General features: G+C 41.2%; 1 protein-coding gene across 2 annotated transcripts in view; it reads left to right on the top strand.

Moving 5' to 3' along the window:
- Positions 1-3209: 3209 nt before the first annotated feature.
- Positions 3210-7853, top strand: part of gdpd5b (glycerophosphodiester phosphodiesterase domain containing 5b) — a 36468-nt gene continuing 31824 nt past the window's right edge. For both annotated transcript variants that reach the window (XR_003841385.1, XM_029516987.1), the window contains exon 1: positions 3210-3646. The gene's annotated coding sequence lies outside the window, so the exon portion shown is untranslated. The remainder of the gene's footprint in view (positions 3647-7853) is intronic.

Raw genomic sequence — 7853 nt, 5'->3', positions numbered from 1 at the left:
ATTTATATAAATTAATTTGATGCATAGTGAATATATTTGATTGCTCTCAAAATAATTACTACACATTTGCATAATGTTTCCTCTTATACTTACATTTAATTAGCTTGTTTTACTTTTTACTTGCCAGTAGATGTTGCGCTGTTGACATAACATAACAACCTGCAATTTCCCAGTCTGGGATAAATAAAGTATCTATCTATCTATCTATCTATCTATCTATCTATCTATCTAACATCAAGAAATGAACCTTTTCGTGAGGTTTTGCAGAGGAACTTAGCACCTGCAACGCTGTTGGATTTACCTCCAATGGTGCTGGAGATAAATCCAACAGTTAATTTTTGCAAACAATATGATGTAGTAGCATAGGCATTCTTTCTTCTGTTCGTGTCCAAGTTTGCTCAGAGAACTATCTGAATATTTTACTTACTGGTTACCGACAGGACACAAAACCAGGAATCAGTTCGGTGCACTTGTTTTATATTTTAAAGAGAAATTGTGTGTTTTCTGCCCAAACACCACAGGAGGGCAGTGTAACTTGCTGCTCCTTTTCCCCTTCCCACAATGATCTAAAAGGACTCCTCTACTAATTCAGCAGGGCTGCCGAGTCCAAGGCTCAGCATTGAAGTGTGAAATCTAGAGTATTAGTGTGGTCAGTGCAAGGGATGTCTACTACTAATTAACACTCTTGTTACATAGTCAGGCATTGGATTAACACCCAACAACCCAAAGTCCTTACTGTAGACTTTTGCAATCTCATGTTTTTATTTTGTAAAGCGAATACAAATGTGTCACTCTACTGAACGGAACATTTTAACAATATATTCCACTTTCGACATCAAGTATGTGAATGTTAACAACCTACATTTTCTGGTTTCATTGTTGCTCTATGTCAAAATTATAGGAAAGTGAAACAACTCAAACATTGATTAACTCATTTTGACATTAAGAATGACATGTTTTCCTCTCCGCCTTCGACTCGTGAGATAATTATTGCATATATTAGACAGTTTCCCATCAACCTGACTAAAGAGATGTATATGTTCTATACAAAGACAGCGATATTTCACTTGCTATCTTGAGCTATTCTGAGGCCTCTAACAAAATTGTACCTCGCAGCTCAATTTCAGGAGACATTCAAACTCAGAACAAGCTGTTGCACTCACATTAAGATGATACTCTGAGTCTTTGTTCCCTTCTTCTAGCTTTAGTCCAATGTTGTGTCCTTTCAGATATCATCAGTTGTGATCTCTTGGCCTGACCCTGCAGCCACATGCAATGCAACCTGCGGATGAGACCCCAACCAGGAGTCTTCCCCTTCCTGTCTTTGGATGCTGGTTGGCATTTCAAAATGGGCGGAGTTAAAAACAAAGCTCAGAAGCTGGTGCTACTGACTACTGTGAGCCTGCAGAGAGAGGAGCAGCGAAACCCAGGTCAGCCACATCAAACAGGGATATGCCCCAGGAAATCATCCCCCGCACTGCCCCCACCACCACCAACACCACCTGTAGATGCACACAGAGACACGGTGTTAGAGTGTGTGTCTGTCTCACAGTGTGTCTGCATCAGTGGTTCTGTGGTTTTGTGGTTTCTCGGCAACAATTTGACTTGTAATAATTGCTGATTTCTACAGCACAGCTTGATATAAATACACCTTCATGCCAGTTATCTTACGAGACAACACACACATTCTTTACTTTGCGTTAGAATAATGTTACTATATCTGACAACATCCCAGCTCTGACTGTTTCCTTGGTGATACATAAGCTGGACTGTGAGCTCTCTTAAATGCAGCTCCTCCTCCACATGTTCATATTTCAGGATAAACTATTAAATGCCGCTGATCTGAAAATAATTAAATGATTCAAACACTGTATCTATATTGCCGAAAAAGTATGAATTTGTTATATATGTTCTCTAATACAATATATATTAATGTGTCCCTGTTGGTTTTCATTGAGAAACACAAGAACAACTAACAATGGCAACTGCATGACGTATGATAAACTGATAACACGATGAGTACTGAAACTCACAAAACAACCAGTAAACTAAACATACTAATCACTGGAAACTATTTTGCAATCTAATTTGTTCAGCTGAGTGAAAAAAAGAAACCCTTCTAAGAGGTTTCTCACTTTTCAGATAATCAGACCAACTGATGAAATTATACTCTGAACATGGTTTTAACAGGACAAAGGAAGATGGACTCCAAATGTGTCTGTGTTAATCAATTATGGGTCAATTACAGGACACTTCTGACCTAACTGATTATGACTGCAGATGTTGTTCTTTTGACTGCCATCAATAAATCAGTTTAGTTTGATGAGTCATCGGATTCTCGTCATGATCAACGATGCCAAAGTCTGAACCTGGAAAACACTGAGTCCACAAAAGGCCACTGACCCCTCGGTGCTTTGAGTGTTTACTTTGTTTACTTCAATGGTGTGTTAATAAAATGTGTTTAAACAGCTATTTAAATAGCTTCAGGCGTGGTCGAGTGTAGATGATAAGAATAAGATACAAGAAATATATTAAAACATGAGAGGGAGATGCTTTTCTTTGTTTTCAGATAAAACAAAAAGATGAAAACACAGAGACATAAACTTTCTCATATGGTGTGATAGCCATTTCACTTTTTGTTTAAAGGGTAGGCTCACAGATTTTGAATGTGTCCTAAATGAATTGTAAAGAGTCCAGATAAACACCCTCCTGTTAAAGCTGCAGTGTTTTCAAAGTGACAGAGAAAGGACTGAGAAGTTTCATCTGAGACTAATGAAATCTCTTTGATAAATCAGGTGGCTGCATAACAAGTTTGTCTCTCAATTACTGAACCCCCCACCCCCGCCTCCAAAAAAAACAAAAAAAACAAAAACCCAAACAACTAAAGTTATTATCAAATGATTGCGTTTGCATGCTGTGGCATTCAGTGTACGTCGGATTTTCTGCTTTCGAGCGATCTGCCAATATGGTGGCAAAACCGTTGTTGATGGTTCACATCTTCCACCTCCCAGAAGAAAACAGAAACAGAAGAAGAACCAAGACGATTTCAGTCCACTGAAGGGCGGCTGGGGGCTGTTTGTGGTGTAATAAAGGCGCAGTGGTCCGTCTAACGATGCGCCGTGAAGGCAGCAGGAGTAAAGTGACGCGCTCTCTCCGGCTGCAGATAAAAGAACGACTCTCACTCCACCCACCTTCAGTCGTCCGCTTACCTTGCCGGTGTGTGTCTGTGTGCGGGAGTGTGTGTGTGCACGAAACGGCACGTTTTACTCACAGAAGGGCCAAAAAACAAACAAACAAACAAACAAAAAAAAAAAAAGAAAAAACAGCACACAGGAACAAGTATCTAAAAAACACCTGACGGGACTTTTTCCATTTTATTTATTTGTTGACCAAATCCACCGTCCGTCCGTCAGTCGGCTGCTTTTTGTTTTTTCGGTGTGAAACTTCGGCTCCGTCAGCATTTCACCGGTGAGCCTGCCGACACGGCACACCGGACACCGGCTGTCACCGTTCGGCTCTCAGTCTCTGTTCATTTTTATTTTAATTGTTTTTTACGGAGAAGGGAAAAGAGAAGGGCTCAGCCTCTCTGTGGACCTTTGAGCTGCTTCTGAAACCGGAGAAAAGTGGCAGCAGCCCCCAAAAACAGGTGAGTCAGTGAGGGACATTGCCCATCGCCGTGTTGGTATTTGGATGTTTGTTTGTTTGCCTTTAGGGACATTTTTGTGTAGTTGCACATCTTATTACATCGTCTGTTTTCGTTTTAATTGCAATAAGAGTTTAAACTGACTGCATTTGCCAACGTGTCTGTAATTTACCTTCAGTCGGACTTTAGTTTTCAGGATTCAGGTTTCCAATCTGCTCATGCCTTTTGTTTGTTTGTTTGTTTGTTTTTTCACCCATCAGTCTTCAGGGCTTATCTTAGTACTCACTGGTGGTCTTGTGTGAGCCCACAGAAATGAGACCCGCCCATGAAAAAGCAAGAGTGGTCCCCTTTTGGTGAAACTGTGGACTGATGGGAACAAAAGTAGTGAATGCTGTGTAAACCGAGCTTGTGTAACTGAGCCGACAGAGGCCGATTGTTGATTCATCCATTCACATTTACAGTAAATGCATTTGTTTTTGTCACCCTTTTGCAACCATCTTGTCATTTACCTGCATAATTCATGGCACCATTGTGGTTTTTTTTTTTTTTTTTGAAGGTTTCCATGTGGGTGCTGCTCATGCATCAGCATTACAAGAAAGTGTGCCGTTTCCTACCTTCACGCCATCTATCCATCCAGCCAGTGTCCCAAATATTTTTGATAAGTTTTAAGGTAGCAGGTTTTAAATTGTCCTAAAACTTTGCTTGTTGCTGAGGATCCATTTGGTCCGCTGTCTTTAATGGTTCCATCCTTCATGGCCGCTTTAACACTTCCCCATCTGCCACTGCTGCACCTCCAGTAAAAGCAGCTGACACTTGTTTTGTTTTCGTTTCTGTTTGACAGATGACATTTATTTACATCCCACAGGCATGTAAGTTATTGCTTTGAAAGAGATCAGAGCTTGTTTAGTCGGAGTTTCATGAGATGGATGACTCTGGATTAGTCTGAAATTTAAACAGTGGGGCTGTTCTGTGTTTATCAATTTTATAACATCTATAAAAGCTTTGACAGGCTTTGGAGAGCAATCTGCTGAATATTTAGTTTTACAAGGTTTTTTTTTTTTTGGCCTGTATGTAACTCTGCTACTGTACAATAAGAAGGCTCATGGGCAGCCCAGCACTGTGATAATGTTTTCAGGTCGTGACACTGAAAGTCATATTGGGTGGTATGTGAGAAAATAAATATTGCACTTGATACTCAGACCGGTTCTTTTCTCAGCTGAGGAACTAAAATTTAAACGATATGATTGCTTCCATGTTGAGGTTGTTGTGGAAAAAGTGTGACAAAACATGTATTGTGCTTTTTTTTTTTTTTTTTAATACACATTCTTGCAAATTTACATGGATAAAAGTTGCATGTGGCTGAAGTGTTGCATTCTAAATTATGTGGGTTTGGAAAGTGCTTTAGGGATCACTCTTGATTTATACATTTTATTTTTAGAGAATAGAGGGAAATATAATGGGTCAGAGCAGCAGGGAATGTGGTGTGCTGAATTCACAGTTCTAATCCACTTACTGCTTACCGGTTCTTTTACTACATTATCGACTCTGAATATTTCTTCTGCTGGAGAGCTTTTAAGTAATTTCGTCTCCCTATCTTTAAGGTCTCGTCCATATTGTTGCTGATGAGAATGTACTCTTCATAAGAAACATCACGTTAATACCGGGCAGGGCCTGAGTTTGCTCTAAAAACAGCCTCACTTCTTTGAGGGGTGGATTCCACCAAATGTTGGAAACTCTCCTTTGAGATTCTGCTCACCTCATGATTGCATAACATAATTTCTTCGGATTTTTCCTTTGGCCAATGAGAGTACACTGGTATCAACCAGTTTTAGATGAGTTTAGCTTTTGGAAGTAGCTATTAGAATATGATGCACTGTGGCCATAAAGATGCACTTGGTGATCAGCAATAATACTCGGGGCCCAAAGTACTTGTAAAACATTACCCACACTGAAACATCAGCAGCAGCAGCCTGGGCTGTAGACACAAGGCGGGTTGAGTCTGTGGATTCATGCTGTTGGTCTGACAATCTGCATGCTCCAGTAGAAATCCAGATGTAGCAGATGCTAGCAGGTTACATGTTTTTTGACTCTTCATCTGTCCCAGTTCTGGGGAACCTGCGTCTGCTGCAGCTACAGATTTCTGTTCTTGGCTGACAGGAATGGGATCCAATGGGTTCTTCTTATTAGCTGACTGGATAATAAGCAGAAGTTGTGCTTTTAATGCAGAGAAGTGCTCACCGCGTTTCCAATTTAACATGAGAAATTTCTATCCAACTGTGTTTGAGATGCTGTGCCCCAGCCATTCTGCTTTGCCCTGCTTTTCCAACAGCTGCGCCTTCCTGTAGGGTACTATCACTTCTGGGTGATCTATCATACCGCTGCAGACTTATTCATGGAGACTGTGGGTCAGAGAGGTAAAAATGACCTGTTGGTGCTGGCTGCCTGGAAGCCGTGAATTCAACTCTAGCTCTTTCTGTTGCTGTCTCACTGTAATCATCTTCTGTGCCTTCCCTCAGAAAGGATAATGGACCTCCACAAAGAGCTGCCATTCTTCTGAATTTGCTATTAAATTAGCAACAACACATGGTTTAAAAAAAGTCTTCTTGGTCCTGTCTCTGAAGAAATGGCACACATTTAATGGGAAGGTACAACTAAATTGGCTTTGAAAATCCTAGAAAATGAGTGAAAATTACGGGTGCCAGGGCGTTTGCATAACAGCCTCGTGGACTACAACCCTTTCTACAGTTATTTATTTCATGCTGTTTGTCAACTGGAAAAAATTTTTTTTTCCTTCTGCCAATACATTTCCCGCTTATAAGAGCATTAATGGAAGTGTAACGCAGCATATTTCAGCAACACCTCAGGCTGAGGAGTGGCAACACATGAGACTTTACACGGTGAGCTGCTCTTGTTCTGTTTTGGGAGTTGTTGAGGGGTATGAAGGAGTACGATGAATAATAATAACAAAAAGAAAAAGACTAATTCCAAGAAGGTCGGCGTCTTGCTGTTCCCTCAGGAGCCCCCCCCCCTCCTTCCCACTCCTCCGCCGTGTCGAGCATTCTGGATATTTGCAATACACAGCAGATCACATCACTGCTGACAAGAGTTGACAGAACGTGTACAAAATTCCTTTTGCCCCGCTTCATCTTACTTGCTAATTGCTGCAAATTTAACTCACACAGCAGCGTTGGAACCATTTGTTCGCCCCCTTTGCTAGTTTGCATCTTGAGCTTTTTTTTTTCGCCAAAGTCAGTCATTCAGACAAACTGGGAGGTGCACAGTCATTTTGTCAAGGTTCCCTTTGGTTGACACGATGGCTTATTTTTCGTTCATTCTTGGTAATATTCCCACCATCTGAGACTCTGCCCCCTGTCGCTGGAGAATTTTGCTCCCTGAAAATGAGCCATTATATAATTTCAATATCTTCGGGGCCTCCAGTGTGTTTGCATCAGCACTTTATAAGTTAGATATATGTAAGGCTATTATGTAATCCTAATAACTGAAGAAAGTAAGTAGTTTTACAGGTTATTTCATTTCAACATCCAGCACATTGTTTCTTTTGTGTTACCACCCCTCTAAGAGATGTTAAAACAAACACAATAATGAAATATTCATCAGAGCTGTTTCCTTTCCAAAGCCACGCTCACCGTGGTAGCACCCGTGCATCTGGCCCTGTCTTGCAGCTCATACAGTGGCAGCCACAGTTGAGGACAGAGCTTGGTGTAATGTCAACACACAGATGGTGAAGAGTCCTCATGCAGACATGCAGATGGCACCGTAATAAAATATACCAGTCCGCCCACTTTAATACTTTCCTCTAGGCCATGAAATAAATTCAGATTGTAGCGGCCCGAGTGAACAAGTGCACCGAGTTGTCCGTTCGCACACGGTACAACAATGGTTCCCACCGTGTCCCTGCATGCCACAGATGTCTTTGTCAGCTGTTTGCTTTTCAGGCCACAGTATCAGCAGTGCAGTATCGCCTCGATTAGGAACCAACCCAAATACGTTCTCTGCTGTCTAACAGGCCAGGTGTGGTCCAGACGTAATTCATACGGTCTTATTTATCTTTCTTGAAGCCTCGCCAACAGACAGGAGGGGGATTAAGGGCGCAATTCACCAGGTTGACATACAAGATTTCTGCCAGGCAGCACTACAATCATGACCCATGAAATTTAAGGCAGCTACTTTTTATTACAGTTTATATCAT

This window comes from Echeneis naucrates, chromosome 13, assembly GCF_900963305.1.
Source record: "Echeneis naucrates chromosome 13, fEcheNa1.1, whole genome shotgun sequence".
In the NCBI taxonomy this organism is placed as follows: domain Eukaryota; kingdom Metazoa; phylum Chordata; class Actinopteri; order Carangiformes; family Echeneidae; genus Echeneis; species Echeneis naucrates.
Note: the sequence above shows the minus strand (reverse complement) of the source record. Positions and strands in the feature narration are given on the sequence as shown.